We start from the raw sequence: 18,189 nt of genomic DNA, 5'->3' as shown, positions 1-18,189 counted from the left end.
TCCTCTCCCTTTCTCTTCCTTCCTCCCTGCCCTTTCCCCCACTCCTCCTCCCTCCCCGCTTCCTCCACTCCTCCCGCCTCTCCTTCCTCTCTTTTCCTGGGTGATCATCACCGGATTCCTGCGCCCCCTGGCGGGCGCCGCGCGCCGCTGCCTGTGCTGGGTGCCTGAGAGACAGACTCAAGCTCGCAACTGTAGATGGGCAAGCCGAGAGTTGTGCACAGTGGGAATCCCAGGAACTGAAAAGACGTGTGTGCTGCCCGCAGGATTGTTATAACAGAGTTAGAAGGCCTTATGAATATGTCTGAATTCTGTAGGCCATAACCTCAGGAGTGAAATTTTGCACATTTATTTGAATATAAACTGAGCCTTATTTCCATGTCCAGCCCTTTTCCTGCTTAATGGCAGATCGTTCATCTTAGTTAAATCAGGCTACTTCTAAGTCAATGGACTTCGACTTCATCTTGGTCAGTTCAGGACTTTATCAATTAATGTTGGGCCTCCCCTTTTCCTAAGAATGGTATCTCATTTTGGGTATGAAGTTTTAACAAACTACATCTCTAGCCAATCAGATGCAGCCACTTGGGATGTGGAAGATAGAAATGAGGCAGGGGCTGCATTTCTGCTATTTCAAGTGTTACGTGGTTTCACTGTGTAGTGTTAGCAGAGTCTTTAGTGACCTATCATTGATTTTTAAGAATTGAGAGGCAGGCCGTAAGGCATCTGTTTTGCTGGTGCCGATGCAGGTGCTGCACGGTTCTGAACCTGGCAGCAAGCGGGGGCTTTCTGGTGGTGGTGATGTCCTTGGTTGCAGCAGCAGCATTGTGGTACAGTTACAGTGCTGTACCACAGGAGCTTCCTTGGTAGTCCAGTTCTGCAGTGTGGCACTGGAAGTCAGTTCTGAATGCTCATGGTAGAGAGTACTTGTAAGAAATCCCTTCCTACTTAAACAACCTAAAATGCATTCTACACTCTACAACTGAACTCTGACCAACACAATGTTCAACTCCCATCTGTGTATTGTCATCAAGGACCCAGATTCTTTCCATCTTAATATTTCACAAGCTTAGCTTGTCAGCTTAGCTCTCTTCACGGTCACAAGAAGGCTCCAGTTGCCACTAGTATTATCCCAGGCATAGTAACATCAAACAGAGGAATTTTGTTTGTTTGTTTGTTTTAATTGTTTTGTTAACTGAAATATCCCTTAAATCTAGAAAAGTGCCTGGCACATAGTATGCCAACAATAAATATTTGGCGAATGAGTAAATGAATGGATGGGTCGCTAATCTAGAACCACAAAAGAGCCTGTTTACTTTTCTGTAATTAAGAAGGATATAGTGGTCTATCCTCTCCCCCAAATGAAAAAAGTGTTTCTTTTAAAGTAAAACACAAGCACACAAAATATAGGTTGAGTTTTTATATGCTAATACTTTTGCTGCTGACAATGTAACCCAAGCTCAGTAAAGAAGGAAAAAAAAGGAATACATCATATTTTTATAAGGATACAATGGTGACTATGAAACTCAAGCACAGAGCTTCAGTCATACTCCATTTAGGGCTGGGAACCTGGACAGAGGCGGTGAGCCAGCAGGCAGATGGACCAGCTAGGACTAGGAGCCACCCTATGCTCAGGCCTTCCATATGCTGTGGCCTTGGGCAACAAACAGTGCATGCTGGAAGGCACTGGATCCTTCTGCCTATCCAGACCTGGGCTGCCCCCATAATGAGAAATTCTGGAGATGCCTCTGACGCTTAGAGAGGAGCAGTTGCCTCTGTCTCTAAGAAAATACCTTCTTCTGGCCCAGGAGTCTGGACCCTTTTATCCGTAAAGGACCAGATATTATATACTTTTGGCTTTGTAAGCCCTCCCTCCAATGTCTTTCATAACTACCCTTGTAGTGTAGCCACAGATAAATGGACGTGGCTGTGTCTCAATAAAATCTTCATAGGTGATGAAATTTGAATTTCATATAATTTTGATGTGGCACAGATTATTATTCTCTTTTCATTTATAGTCAACTGTCTAAAAATGTAAAAACAGCTGTGGACACTACAAAAACAGGCTGCTGGCTGGATTTGCCTTACAGGTGTGTTTGCTGACCTTTCATCTACTGTAATGACTATTGGATATTCAAGACCTTTCCTGAGGCCTGGTATTTAAACTCTACAAATATATATATATTTACAAGTGTTTTGTTCAAATAAGGGAAATCTGTGATCTGTAACCAATTACGGTCTGCCTCTTTGTTAAGGTGCTTTACATTTAATACAAACCAACAAAAATTCTACTATCAAACTATGAAACTATCCTCCTATCAAAATATCACTCTTTCATAAGTAAATTACTACTATTTTTATACCTGGGACATGGTGTGTGTTTTATATACTAATGACTACATCTTAGAAAGGAAAACTTTTTATTCAATTGAATATTTGTAATTTGTTGTTCCCTATGATTTTTCTGCTATAAACTTAGACACTTCTATAAATACATATAAAATGTAACATCATGTTATACTAGAATTCTTATCATTGTAAACTGCATATTAGAAAGAATTAGTCCAAAGGGCAAACTCTAATGAGAAGACTTATTTATAAGGCCGGGTGCCGTGGCTCACGCCTGTAATCCTAGTACTCTGGGAGGCTGAGGCAAGTGGATTGCTTGAGGTCAGGAGTTCAAGACCAACCTCAGCAAGAGCGAGGCTGTCTCTACTAAAAATAGAAAGAAATTATCTGGACAACTAAAAAATATATATAGAAAAAAAATTAGCCGGGAATGGTGGCGCATGCCTGTAGTCCCAGCTACTCGGGAGGCTGAGGCAGTAGGATCGCTTGAGCCCAGGAGTTTTAGGTTGCTGTGAGCTAGGCCGACGCCACGGCACTCACTCTAGCCTGGGCAACACAGCGAGACTCTGTCTCAAAAAAAAAAAAAGACTTATTTATAGATGCATTCAAACATGTTTTAATAGATTTAATACTTTGATCATAACAGGGAAGGGTATTGTATCAATCAAGTTGTCTTTTTCAGATTCAGTCCCCATCTTTCCCTTACTCTGCTTTGTATCACAAAAAAACTACATTTCCCAGGCACTCGTGCCTTGTGGCTTCTGGGTGGGATTAGCCAATGGGAGAACTAACAAAAGATTGGAATTCAGGAGGAACACAGACGCCAGGATATTTTCCCTTTCTCTCTGCTTCCTGTGGCTTTTCGTGCAATAGCTGCATCCATTCAGGGTTTGAGTTCCTCCCTCTGGAATTCTAGCTCCTGCCCATCATTCCCTGGGGACCACTGTCACCATTCTAGCCCCCTCTTTCTATTGTCCGTCCATCCTAAGGGGTGATAACAGCTTCTTGCTGTTGCTAATTTCTGGATTACCCACCTGTGCACCCCTATTCTGGCAGTCAGTTCATTTTGCTGTCTCTGATAATGTCTTATAAATTCAGCCCAGACCATATGCTCCTTGCAGGAAGGTAAAGCCATCTCTCATATGAAATCATACCTCAAATAACAGGTTCCCTGACTCTTTAGCTTAAACTTTAATTTTCTCTTCTGTAGGGCTACTGACATTGTTAAAGTCCACTGACCAAAGACCTCTAGGAATACACTTATGGTCCAACAAAGTTAGATTTATTTAACTTGCTGTGGCAAGGGAGCGTGCACGCTAGTGGAATAGAGGGCATCTAGGTAGGAGGGAGTTGGGAGAAGCTTACTTTCTAAGGAGGGTGTAAGGGAATCAGACATCAGCTCTGGAATGGGTGTTGTCAGGAAGTGGGGCAATTCAGTGACTTTGGGTATTCTAGTAATTTCTACCTACAAACAAGGCAACTAAAGTGGGGCTGGGGCTGTCATTGGTAAGAAATCACAGTCAATCTATTATGCTGGAAAAGGGAATATTTACTTTTTTTTATGCTTGCAGAGTGTCATTATCTCTTTCCTGTTTCATACACAGTTATGGAGTAGTCTTATCTTCATCTTGTTTCACCAAGGTAACAGAGTGGTCTTGTCTGATTACTATTTGTCCTGTAAAGAATTGTGTATGTTCAATTATCCTAGATTTTAGCTTCCAGCTGCTGGGAAATTTTTCATGTTTTCAACACCAATCTCACAGACTTGTTATGAGAATTAAATATGATTATATGAGAGCATATAAAAATTCAGAGAAATATTTTTGTCACATAGTAAGTGCTTAATACATATTAGTGCTGCGGTTTGGATATGGTTTGTTTGGCCCCACCAAGTCTTGTGTTGAAATTTGATCCCCAACATTGGAGACTGGGCCTGGTGGGAGGTGTTTGGGTCCTAGAAGTGGATGCCTCATGAACGGTTTCATGCCATTCTCACTGGAGTAATTGAATTCTCACTCTTACTTCCTACAGAACTGGTGGTTGAAAAGAGCCTGGAACCTCTCCCTTCTCTCTTTCTTGCTTCCTCCCTCACATGTGATCTCTGCACATGCGAGCTCCCCTTCCCCTGCCACCATGCGTGGAAGCAGCCTGAAGCTCTCGCCAGAAGCAGGTGCTGGCACTCTGCTTTTTGTACAGCTTGAAAAACTATGAGCCAAATAACCCTCTTTGCTTTATAAATTACCCAGCCTCGGGTATTCCTTTATAGCAACACAAATGGACTAAGTCAATGAGCTTCTTCTAATTGCCATTACTGTTGAGAGAACTATAGATTAGACCTTGGTGGTATTCCAGAGCCACTTGTACTGGCTCAGAGAATCCAATTATGCACATCTCTTCCCAACTCAACATTCAGTGACTTCAGTGATTCTATAGTTTGAATCAGCTTTGGTGAGAAAATTGGCAAGCACTATATCCCAGGATAGTGTTTTTCCTTAGAGAGTTAGTAAACACTTACTAGCACACTTGCCTGGGAATGAGCAGGAGAGTAAGTAGACAAATAAAAAATAAGTGTGAGACTGACACTTAAGAAAATTCTTTGCTTTGATGAGAGTGGGAAGAAATTTGAAAGTCAGGCTAAAATAAGATCATACTGCCTGACACAGTGGCTCATGCCTGTAATCCCAGCACTTTGGAAGGCCTAGGCAGGAGGATTGCTTGAGGCCAGGAGTTTGGGATCAGTCTGGGCAATATAGTGAGACTCCGTTTCTACAAAAAATTAAAAAAAAAAATCAGCTGGGCATGGTAGCATGTGCCTGTAGTCCCAGCTACTCAGGAAGCTGAGGTGGGAAGATCACTTGAGCCTGTGAGTTGGCGGTTACAATGAGCTATGATTGTGGTGCCACTGTAATCCTGCCTAGGTGACAGAACATGACCCTGTCTCTTAAAAAAAAAAAAAAATCATACCTAGAATTAAGTCCACATTATTAGAGATTTTTAGTGTAGTATTGCATTTGCAAAAAAGTAGTATCTATTTATTTATTTCTGCTCAGCTTGGATTTGTAGGTTGAGGAAGTGAAGTGCATGAGGAATCTTAATTAGTTTACAGAACAATGGTTCATTGTTAAATAAGCTAATAATTTTTAGAATGTTGAAAAATTGATGTATTTTCTGCCATATGTGTAGCAAGTACGTGTTAATGATTCTAGAATGCTATGAGATTTAGAGTTTACATACTAAAACTTGGGAAACAAAAGAACAAGGAAAAATAAAGCATTATTGTATTAGTAATACTGGTTACTATAACACAGAAAACTTTAAGTCTCAGTTTTTCACCTCCATACGTTTCTTTTTTCCCCTCAGACAATATCTAATGCAGATTTTCTTTTTGATTTTCTCAGTGGTCACCAAGAGATTATTGAATGGTTCTGGCATCTAGGACCATGGAGTCCTCCACGGGGTCTTCAGCGTTTGACTGACAGAAAGAGAAAGAGAAAAAGGAAACGTTGTGGAAGGATTTCCTAGATCAAGTCTCAAAGTTGTGAATTGGTATAACTAGAACACTTCTTCCCACACTCCATTGTCCAGATCCCAGCCATGTGCATCTAACTGCAAGGAGGCTAGGAAATGTAGTTTAGCTATGTTTCTGACAGACAAAGAAACAGACTTTGACAAAACTACTATAGCAGCCTCTGCCACAATAATTAACCATGTGTTGTCTCACAGGGGATCCGCAAGAAAAATGAGGCACATATTAAGAATTTGATCTCCTGGAGAGGCCACTATCCCTATGGGCCAATTTCCTGGGGTGTTCTCAGCAGGGAGCTGTAGCCATGATGTGGTGGTGACGAGGGTATGGTAACTAACCACTGGGGGATACTGTGTGGAGGGCAAGCTGACCTCCTGGACAGACCCCTGAAGGAGCTGTGTCTTAGCTTTTAGTTTAGTTACTTTTACTTATTTTTAAGAGGTAATATATAAATATATAAGCTATATATATATATATATATATAAGCTATATATATATATATATATATATATTAGATGCTAACAAGTACTACAGAGAACAATAAAGCAAGGAAAAGAGATAGGGAGAGTCAGAGGTATGCCATTTTGAGAACAGTGGACAAGAAGTTCTCGATGAGAAGGTGACAAAAACTTTAAGGACAAGGGGACATACCATAAAAATATCTGGTGAAACAGTGGCAAAGCAGAGGGAATGGCAAATGCAAAGACCCTGAGGTGAGACCAGGCCTGGTGTCTTTGGGAAAATAAAGCAATCCTGCCAACAAAATATCCTTCCGTACCAATATAGGAGAACACAATTTATGACTGAGTAAGCATTTTCAGATTTACATGTGTGTAAGGTAGCACAAAAATGACTACAAAGTCTGGAAAGAATTCACACAAATTTATATAGTAAAGTAGAAGAAAGAACAAGTAAAAATTCTCTATCTCCTTGAGAGACAAGATGATGCAGGAAAGTGACTCCCAATGCTGGGAACCACTTGAAGTCCAAGTAGGTCCTCAGCTTTGCTCAAGAAAGAATTAAGGGCTGGGTGTGGTGGCTCACACCTGTAATCCTAGCACTCTGGGAGGCTGAGGCGGGTGGATCATTTGAGCTCAGAAGTTCGAGACCAGCCTGAGCAAGAGCGAGACTGAGTCTCTACTAAAAAAAAAAAAAATAGAAAGAAATTATCTGGACAACTAAAACTATATATAGGCACTCTAGCCCAGGCAACAGATGAGACTCTGTCTCAAAAAAAAAAAAAAAAAAAGAATTAGGAAAAAAAAAAAAGAAAGAATTAAGGACTGGGCCAACAAACTAATGTGAAAGTGAGATTTATTCAGAAACTATAGAAGGTTAGGAAGTCTACTCCACAGACAGAGCAGAGGAGGACCAGCCCCCTGGCTCCTGTTGCGTTTCTATTTAAGCAATGGGCTAAATAAGGGGAGAAATATTCATGAGAGGAGCAGTGTTCCTCCACCGTCTTGGTTCTAATCGGTTGGAACTTGCCCTGCCTTCATCTTGTTTTGATCTGGGCAATTATAATAGAAACTTTGTTTTGATCAGTGAGGCAATGCCCAAGGCAATGTCTAAAGCATTGCCTGCAGCGATGCTGTAACCAAAGCAGTACCTGTCAGGTCCTTATCTCAGAATGATACACCTTGTGATTTTTATATACCTCATGAGGGACTCCTGAATTAATTTCAAGGTATGTGTTTGTAGTTCCAAGGACCTTGCATTGAAAAAAAAAAATTAGCCAGGCCTTATATTGAGCCTATTATGTTTTTACCCGTGCTGAGGCCAATGTGGCTGGAACAGAGTGCGGAAGGGTAGTAAGAGATGAGATCACAGACATACAGGATAGGCCTACCAGCCTTACCCACGACATGCACACAAAGTCTCATATTTCTGCACCAGGAGAGGAAAGGCACTGTTCCTCTGTGCATCCCTTTTTTAACATCCAGATTCTCCTCATTTCTGTCTCTCTGCCTTTCTCTTTTAGTTTTTTTAAATACTGTTTTATTGTAGTGAAATAAATATATAATTTTCCATTTTAGCCATTTCTAAGTATACAATTTGGTGGTATTAAGTACATTCACATTCTTGTGCATCATCTATTTCCAGAAGTTTTTTAATCATTCCAAAGTAATTCTCTTCCCATTAAACAATAACTCTCCATTCTCCCCTCCTCCTAGCCCCGGTAATCACTTTCTGTCTCTGAATTTGACCCTTCTTAGGTACCTCATATAAGTGAAATTGTAAAATATTTGTCCTTTTGTGTATGGTTTATTTCATTTAGCATAATGTTTTCAAGATTCATCCATATTGTAGCATGTATCAGAATTTCCTCAAGGCCAAATAATATTCATGTATACACACACACACACACACACACACACACACACACACACACATATTTTGTTTAGCCATTCATCAGTCAATGGACATGTAGGTTGTTTCCACCTTTTGACTATTGCGAACATTGCTGCTATCAACATTGGTGTTCAAATAATCTGGTCAAGTCCTGGATTTCAATTATTTTCAGTATATATGTACAAGTGGAATTGCTAGTTCATTTGGTAATTCTATGTTTAATATTTTGAGGAACTACTTTACCATTTTCCACAATGGTAAAGTAGTTGCACCATTTTACATTTTCACTAGCAATGTACAAGTTGTTGTAATTTCTCCACAGTCTCACTTATATTTGTTATTTTCTGACTTTTTAAAATAATAGCCATCTTAATGGACGTAAATCTCTTAAGTAAGCCTTAAACACACATAATTACACTTGACCTCTGTTTCCACCCCAAACACAAATCTACGCTGGTGTTGCAGTCAGGCTGGAAATTGGTTCACTCACTAGGGTGGAGCAGACACCTTCTTGCAGAGGACAGGCCCATTGCTGGAATCAGGATAGAGCCCAGCTGAGAAGGGAGACTTTATTCAGAGGAAATGGTAGCAAACAAGTGTCTGTATTCAGTGAGAAGTCAGGAGATGATCCCAAATAGATTTCAACAGTGTGTCTTGTCAAAGTAGGCCTGGAGATCTCAGTGATGATGTATGACAGGAACAAAGATATTTGGAGACCCAGACAAGTGGCTGATATGGGAATCTGTCAGCAGGTGGTTCTAGGAGTGTGGTGATAGGCAGGAGGCAGTCTGTAGGAGGAGCCTCACAAAACACAAACTGTTTTTTCCTTGACTCCCTTTCCTTAGATCTTCAGAAATTTATCCAAGTTTCTGGAAGAAGCACTGGATAGAGACAGGAACACAGTCACAAAGACAAAGCCAGCTATTAAAACTCAAATCAGCAATATCTGTGATTGGTGCTATGACCCAGAATTTGGGAGATTTGAAAATTCTCTTGCCTGAGCCCCAGATTAGAGTAAGGTATCTAATACAACCAAGTCTGCAGGGCTTAGGCTCATGGTCTCCAGCTCTGGAAAGTAACGGGCTTTGAAACAAGGTCTGCAGTGAGAGAAGCAATTTCAATATCAAGGTGCTCTAGATGCTTGTCACTGAAACTGAATAACAACTCAATGTTAAAAATTTTATCCAGACTTGCTTCTGTTATTAGAAACAATTCATTATAAACAACCTGACAGAAATCAGCAGTGCTGTGAATTACTGTTAAATATGGACTAAAACAAGTGAATAATGAAACTTCTATGAGTTAAAGTGTTTCACTGAGTTTTTCATTCCAGTTGCTGATTGGAATTGGTGTTCATTTCCAGCTTCCTTCACAGCCCTATGTTGCCAATGTCCTCACTGATTTTAGCTGCAACCTGGGATGATGCTCATTTTAACTATTTTTTTTCTTATTAAAGGAAAAGAATAATTTTAACATCTGAAATGAGCAAATTTATTTAATTCTGTTTCATAACACCAAACTAAATTTATGCAAGAGGGCTAACAATTGACAAATGTAAGTCTTACTACAATCTTTGCTGAATGAGGCTGGTGGTGGACATACGAATTTAAGAATTTCACTGAACTTTATAGTGATGGAAATTATACTAACATTTATTGAGAGCTCATTATATGCCAGGCATCATTTTAAGCATATATAAACTTAGAGCACATTACTTAAATAAAATCACAAGAATGTTATCCCCATTTTATATATGAGAAAAACAGACATTTCAACAGCAGATCACACTAGATCGTCTTGACACACCAAATCTGCAGGCTCCTTTCTTTCTGGAAGCAGCTACAGATCCTTCTAAATCCGTGGTAATTTATTTTCTGAAAGCTGGGTTCATCTCACCACCCAATGCCTCCGACTTTCAACACATTCCTTACTGAAGCCCCCTAATCTTTTTCCACAACCCCACAGAATGACTACCTTCATTTGTTAACAGACAAATAACAGCATATAACCTACCAAAACTACTCTGCTATCTACAGGGTCAAACACAAATTCCTTCAATTCAGTATTTATGATCCTTTACAACTTCCAGCTGGAACCCAGGGCTCTGGACAGATTTTTTAGGATTAAGAAAAGGAAACCTTAATTTTCAGAGAAAGATGAATCTGTTTTCAGGAGCGGGTCACTTTTCAGAACATCTTTTCCTAGGAGTTCAAAGTGGCCTCTTCACTATTAGGGGAGATGGTCTGTGTGTAGATCTCAGATTCCCAGGAAAACCCCGCTGACATTAAAATTCAGATCTCTACTTACCTAGGCAGGCTCTTTAAGCGGCCAAAGCACAGGGCCAGAATAACCCACTCGCCCCCAAAGACAAGATTTCTTGTTCTTTTTTTGGGCTAGTTTCAGACCCAGTAATCTGATTGCCTCGTGAATTCATTTCACTGAAACACTGGTTAGGATCGGCAGTCAACTTTGGAAACGAGTTCAAAATTCACCCTGGTTAGCGTCCATTACTGAGGAGGAGTAGGGGAAGGAAAGATACTCATTATTTACTCTCAGCCGCCTCCTCTACACAACCCCACTCCGAAGGGAGCAACTTTTAACAGAATGTATTTCTAAAAAGAAAAAAACAACAAAACGCCCAAAACTTCTATTTTTGGAATATATGGAGAAAACAAGGTAAGAAAAGGAATGAAATATGCATATGAAGAGGTGAAAATGGAGTAATTCGGAGGCTGAGAAAAGCAGAATGATTGGATGGACAGCGGCTTTATTCAGAAAGCAGCAACCAGGCATTATTTGGTGCTCGGTTGCCTGGCCCTAAGCAAGTACCGAAAAATCATTTTTATAGATCAGAGTAATACGTAAGTTAACAAGCGACTCAGAGGGGCCTCGTGGCGCAACGGTAGCGCATCTGACTCCAGATCAGAAGGTTGAGTGTTCAAATCACGTCGGGGTCAGTTGTTTTTAGCCCACTGATGTGGATGACGATATGGGGGGGGAGTACCGTATCTATGAAATGTTATGAAGGAAGGAAGGAAGAGTTGCCTTCCCTCCTCCAAGGCTTGTATGGTCAGTTACTTTAGTCTCTTCAAAATGCCCCACTTTTTTTTTTTTTTAATTAACTAGGTAGGTATACATAGGAATATATTATTGTATTTTTGGATTATTCCTAGGCCCATAGAGACATTTTCATTCTTTTTTAAGCAAACATTCTGAATTACACTGTTCACCAATTTGTCCCTATTCTAAACCCTCCTAGACTTCTGTCCACTCTCACTTTTGTGCTCTTGGCCCCGTCTCTCTATCCACATCTCTCTTTCCAACTTTCAGGAGCTTAACAGATCTTCGCAGAGACCTAGTTCACTTGCTTCATACCTGGATCAGCTTTTCCAAGGTAGAGGGGTTCCACAGCACCTCGCTGGATCTCTGCAATTCCCCAACCCTTGCAAATCACGGAAAGAGTTAATCGATTTCCAGAGGAAAAAACCTGAACGCGGTTACTTTGCCCAATGGAGACTATGGGGAATGAACCTTACATCAGAGAAGGTTAATCCTCTGGGCTAAACATTCCGTGAACCCCCCTAAAGATTATGTATTAGTACATTACAGCATGGAAAAAAAGGTAAACTACATCTATTTCTTCTGAAGAGTTTCTATTATTTTGTAAAACTTGTAATGACTTTAAAACATGACATTTGGAATATCAGCAGACGTTTTGTCATATATTTACTGTATATATTAACACAATACACAGTGACAGACGTTATATCTAATCATACATTTGTGCTTTAGAGAAGTATACCTAAAATGATCTTTTTCTATTTCTTATTGACCTTTTTCTTAGTAGTTAGTCTAGGCCCGTGACCATTGTATTACAAAAAATAGATTATTACTCTGGAGGGAAAAGAGGAGACATGCAGTTCTGCAATTTGGAAAACTGACAAACTAAAAGAGATGAATAATAACTAGGAAGCCTTTATTACTTTCAGTAGAGTAGTGCAGTGTAAGTGCGCTGGACCCACAACCCAGAGGCCAATGGATCAAAATCATCCTCTGCTACGCAGGTTGGACTTTTCCTCCTCCCCTCCTTTCTTCCAAGATAGATTCTTCCGCGTATAAGGAGGAAACTGTACCAGTTTCCATAGATACCGTAGAAGAACTACTTTTGATTTATACTTCTGTCAGAGATCTATATCTCTGGGGGCAATACATTACTATCCAAAAATAAATAATAACAAAAACAACAGTTTAGCTTTTATTGTTTGAGCATTTACTAGGTGCCATGCACTATTCCAATTGCTTTCCAAGTTCTAAATCATTTATTCTCCGCACCTCTACAAAGTAAATACTTGCTATTACTCTCACCTTATGAAGGAGACTGCTGGGATTTGCAGAGTTTAAATAATTTGCCCAAGGTCATGCATGCTAGTAAACAGCAGAACTGGAGATAATACTCTAAACCTCTCTGCATGATTCTGTTGAGGGAAAAGAGGCCAAACTCTGTAAAATAATTTTAAAGAGATTTATTCTGAACCAAATTTGAGGACCATGACCCAGAGACATGCCCAAGAAGCCTTGAGCAAGTGGATGGGTGGTGGTTGAGTTACAGTTTGGTTTTATACATTTCAGGGAGACAAGGGTTACAAGTAAAGTCATGAATCAATACATGGAAGCCATACATTGGTTTTGCCTGAAAAGGTGGACCATTTCGTAGTGGGGCCTTACAGGTATGGGTGAGTTTAAAGATTCTTTGACTTGTAATTGGTTAAAGACATGAAGCTTTGTCTAAAGGCTTGGAATGTTTTAAGATAAGGAGGTCTGTTGATCAGAGACAAGCCACTGGACATATCATATATTTGTTGTGTAAATTGAGGACTTGCAGATTTGTCTTGCATACTGTTAGGCCTGTTAATGGGTTACAAAGTATGTCTCCAAGAAGGGAGGGGGGCATGATGAGACATGTCTGACCTCCCTCCTTATGGCAGGCAATTTAGTTTTAGGATATCCCCTTGGCCAAGAGGGGGTCCATTCAGTCAGCTGGTGGGAGGAGGGGGCGTGGCGGGGTGTGGGGAGCCTTAAGATTTTATTTTAGTTCACAATTATAAACACTAACATTTGCAGCAAATTTGGAATTATTTTCCTATTTGGGTACCAGAGATAGACATGAATTATTATAATCACATTGACATGGCCCCACACTTATGGCCACTTCAATGATCAAAGCATGCACTGATTTATTCCCGTATTAGTCCCCCAATTTTCTTTATTCTGTTTCACTAGTTATTCATTCACGTATTCAAGTAAAAAAAATTTGCTTGCCAGTCTCTGCCAAAACTGCAGCAGTTAATAAAGCAGGAAAAAAGAAAATCTTGTCCTCATTATGTTTACATTGTAGTGGGGAAACCACAGTAAACAAACTATGAAGAAAGACAAGGCAGGGAAGGAGGATAAAGCCTGTGGGGGGCTGGGAGTGGGGGAGTGGTAGGGGTTGCAAGTTTAAATAGGAAGATCAGGGAAAGTCTCCTTGAGAAGATGACATTTGAGCAAAGACCTCAGAAAGATAAAGAGTGTGAGCCACAGTACTATTTGGTGGATGATGGTTGCAGGTAGAGAGAATACCAAATGCAAAGGCTTTGAGGCAGGAGCATGCCTGTATTGTTCCAAAAATAGAGAAAAGTCAGTGGATCTGTCTGGAACTGAGTGAACTAACAGTATCAGAGAGGTTTCTGGGAGCAGATTTTTAAGGCACTAAAACCATAGATTGTTAACATACCATGGAGAACTGTTCTGATTTGAATCCTGAAATTTAAGTCGATTGTTTTTGTGAAAACCCCGTGGTTCTCTGTGATGTTCATGTTTCTGAGATTCCTAATCTGAGCGTTGGGGAAACTGGGTTTTGCACTGGTTAATGAAATGTTTACAATAGAAAGCAGAACATGTTAACTGCTTTCCAAGTTCCAAATAGTTTTTGAAGGAAGGAAAAAGGGGCAACCTGTTTGATTCAGAAGGTTCCCCTCAGTCCAGACTACACAGAAGTCCTTTCTTTTCCTCTCTTTTGTTCTTTAAAATGAAAAGGCCTCCTTTAAGAATTGTTATTCATTTGGAAGGATAATGTGGGACTTTCTGAGTAAGCATCCTTGATGAAGGTTCTTATTTATTTCTGAGAAGTCAACCATACCAATCAGGTAGTATATTTGATGGCTAGAGTCAACATAGAATGTGTGGGCTGACTTGTGTTCTTTCAAATTTATATGCAGAACTCCACTCTCTCCCCCCACGTAGTACCTCACAATGTGACTGTATTTAGAGATAGGGTCTTTAAACAAGTGATTAAGTTAAAGGCCCAAATCCAGTCTGACTGGTGTCCTTCTAAGAAAAGGAATTTGGATACACAGAGAGACACCATGGATGCATGTGGGAGAAGAGATTATTGGTTTCTGTTACAAATCTTGTGAAATGTTTGATTCTTGAAATTATGTATATGTTAGAAGGATAGAAAAGGACCTAAAAATTTTTGATATCTAGAAATCTCTTTGTGAAACTCTTAATCGTAACTCTCACAGAATGATGCATGTAAAAAGTCTTCCTTCTACTAAGTCTTATCAAGCAATGTGAGGATTAGTCTGTTTTTAAAACTATCAATGTTATCAATTCGATTTTAAAGAAAACATTATGCAAAAGAAGAATAGTGAACTTAAGGCTAGAGTTAATGTTATAAAAATTTTGTCATTTTTTTGTAAAGTAATATTTTAAGAAATTTAAAAACTTAACATATCAAATGATACACAGAGATCGAGGAAAGGGGAATTTGTGGAACCTCAATAACCACATTTAAAATAAGCTGGCAACGAGCCAGCCAGGAGTCAAACCTGGAATCTTCTGATCCGTAGTCAGACGTGTTATCCATTGCGCCACTGGCCCATTTGTGTCCAGCCCTGGAGTTACATCTATAGAAAAAGAAAGTGTCATGGGATGACTGTTCTAAGAAGGAACACGAAACATTTATTTCAACTTATTTCCTTCTAATCATAGGATTTTGAACCCCAAACCTTCAGAACTAAAACAAATTATGGTTCTCTTGGTTGCTTTGACTTCCTTTACTCATACACAACGATTCCTTCCTGGGCAATGAGAAATCTGTTTTGATGTAACTTGTAAAGGACCTGAGATAAGGTCTATTTTGGATAATGAGAAATCCATTTTGAGGACCACAAAAATTCAAGTTCTTCTTAACTTATGCCCCTGAACAATTCATTTTCGTGTAACTTGTAAAACGTAGAGAAGTGTTGGTAACAGAATGAGAGGAGACTGAAGACACAAAAAGCAACATTTTCATAGTCAGCAGGATTCAAACCTGCACGGGGAGACCCCAATGGATTTCTAGTCCATTGCCTTAACCATTTGGCCACAACTACAAGTCTCCCTACAGATTTTGAATATCATACATGTTACCATGTATCACATATTCTACCTTTTATTTTGACTAAGGATTTAAAAATAATACTAGTTTCCACCAATGAAACCGGGAAGGAATCAACAAACTTCAATTCAAGGCATATATGTGGTAAGCTGAGAATGCTCTTTGGGTCTTTTTAGAATGCAAATCAAGAATATGTTTTAATAACTTTAAAAATTCTTATAGTTTTTGCCTAGTGGATAATTTATCCTCAATAAATAATCTGACAAAGATGTTCCTCAGAGATCCCCTATGTCTTTAAACACAGTGCCTGTGATATAGTAAGCACAAACGTCAGCACAATTGTAACTACCATTTTAAAATTCAAGAACCTGGATCCACCAAAATGTTCTATAGTAAACCTGTCTCCTGTCTCTTCATAAAGCTCAAAATATTTTAAACAGCAGAAAGAACATTTCTAAATGAAATTGGAAAGTAGAAAGTATCTTGAGAGTCATATCCTCTTCACTGTATGGACCCTTATCCCACAAGGGAAAGAACAACTGTATTTTATATGCTGTGGATAATAATTTGAAAACATATAAAAAAGGCCACTTCCAAAGGAAGAACAAAACCCCAGGATCTCCATGTTTCTGAAATTACACTATCATTACCACAATATTATCTGCATGTGTGAATGTGTATTAGAGATCAAGTAGGGGATTCCGTATATTTTATCGATGGCTCCAATCCATGAACAGAAGAGTAAGGGATGATTGATAAACTACTGCTCATGTGCTGATGGATTGAAAATCATCTCCAGTCCAGATCTCTTTTCTGGATTTCAGAATATTCAATTGTCCTAGTTATTTCTTCTTGCATGTCCATGGGCCTCACAAAAGCAATACATCCCCAAAGGAAAGTTCTATCCTTTCCCTCAGACTTGAACCTCCTCCAACAACCCAAACCAAAGATTTAGAACTCCCCTTGTATAACCCAGCATGGTGGCACATGCCTGAAGTCCCAGCTACTCTGAAAGCTGAGGCAGGAGGATCACTTGAGCCCAGCAGTTCCAGGCTGCAGTGACCTAAGATTGGGCCACTGCACCCCAGTCTGGGTGACAGAGTGAGACACTGTCTCCAAAAACAAACAAACAAAAAATCAAAATCAAAAACAAACAAACAAACACTCCCTTTGTCCTCCCTCTCCCTAACTCCCTCCCCACCAGGCCTTCCATTCAACCTTCTAATTATTTCCCAAATCTGGCTCTTCCTCCCCAGCCTCAGGCCCATTTTTTTTAGATCGGGTCCTCAGTTGCTTCTAAGAGTTATTGCAACAACTTCTTAGAAGTCTTTTGGCCTTCAGTCCCTGATCCCTAAAATGATTTATTCATTTCTTCATTCTTTCAAAAATTTTATTTTGAGCACAATCATGTGCTAAGCACTTTGCTAGGAGCTGCTCATTCAGTGGAGAACAAAAAAAAATATGGCCACTATTTTCAGGGATTTCTAGAGTAAACAATTGCAGAAATGAACAATTAAACAAATGAATGCAAGTGAGAGGTGTAGTGTGCCATAGTAGCCCATAAGAGGGGTGCTAGAGCCCAACCACACAGGTCTTCGGTGGGTGCCTAGAGGGTCACTCATTAGACTCCAAGCTTTACGAAGAAGGGTTGTGAAGAAAGTTTCTACTCTGAATTCTCCATGGGTGTTCAATAAATATTTGTGGAATGAATCATATTTAAGCTCAGATCTGAAGGATGTATAGAAATGAACCAAACTAGGGGGAGGGTGGTGTTCTAGATTTAAATTTTACGGAATATATGAGAAATTGAAGAAAATTCTGTCTAGTTCAAACATTGCTTTTTGGAAGTGAACTGAGAGGAGCAGCGGTGAGAGGTAATACCGGAGATGCAGCTGCAGGCAGATTGTGTAAGCAGGGCTACCTCAGCATTAACAGAGAAGGCATATTTGATTGTGTCCCTTACCTCCTTTAATGTCTTTAAGATATTCTGCGGACTACAGGGAAGGTTGAAAATAGCTAGAAGACCCTCATCCGACCTTTTCAGTTCCTGTTCTGCCTGCTCTGTCAAGGCAGCCTGGGACTCCTGAGACAAGGAAGGCGTTTTTTTTCACCTTGACCTTTGCCTTGGCTACCTGGAACTCTGTGCTCATCCTTCAGGATCTTTGTTTAAATAGAACAGTCTCTGACAAGCCTTTATTAAAAATTCAAATTTTATTATAAAAATTTTCAAACATATAAGACTTTGAAAAAAATAGGCAATTATTTACCACTCAGATTCAATAATTTACATTTTGCCATCTTAGTCTTAGCTCTTTTTCTGCTGAATCATGTGAAATTCATTTGCAGACATTATGATATACCACACCTAAATACATAAACATATATCACCTAAACATGCATCTTTTATAAGCACAGTACCATTATCACAACTAAAATATCTGTCAATTCTTTAAAAATATCCAATATCCAATCCTTATGTAAATTTCTCAAATATATTTCTTAGAGCCAGTTTTTCTAACCAACACCCAAAGTTCATTCACTGGATTTG

The 18,189-nt window shown here is 39.6% G+C and overlaps 1 long non-coding RNA gene and 2 other non-coding genes across 5 annotated transcripts in view; 2 read left to right on the top strand and 1 right to left on the bottom strand.

The window, feature by feature from the left end:
• The window catches only part of LOC123638418, a 39,816-nt gene extending 22,173 nt beyond the window's left edge, over positions 1-17,643 (top strand). The window contains exons 6-7 of one of the 3 annotated variants that reach the window (XR_006735342.1): positions 5,742-5,889; positions 17,624-17,643. This is a non-coding gene — a long non-coding RNA (uncharacterized LOC123638418). Of the gene's footprint in view, positions 1-4,374; positions 4,478-5,741; positions 6,306-17,623 lie in introns of those variants that run through there. The other 2 variants (XR_006735339.1, XR_006735341.1) reach the window with 2 other exon arrangements.
• TRNAW-CCA lies at positions 11,107-11,178 on the top strand. Its single transcript has one exon. It is a non-coding gene; the product is annotated as a tRNA-Trp (tRNA).
• TRNAS-AGA lies at positions 15,555-15,636 on the bottom strand. The gene has a single exon. It is a non-coding gene; the product is annotated as a tRNA-Ser (tRNA).
• Positions 17,644-18,189: the final 546 nt, after the last annotated feature.

Source organism: Lemur catta, chromosome 5 (assembly GCF_020740605.2).
Source record: "Lemur catta isolate mLemCat1 chromosome 5, mLemCat1.pri, whole genome shotgun sequence".
NCBI lineage: Eukaryota > Metazoa > Chordata > Mammalia > Primates > Lemuridae > Lemur > Lemur catta.
Note: the sequence above shows the minus strand (reverse complement) of the source record. Positions and strands in the feature narration are given on the sequence as shown.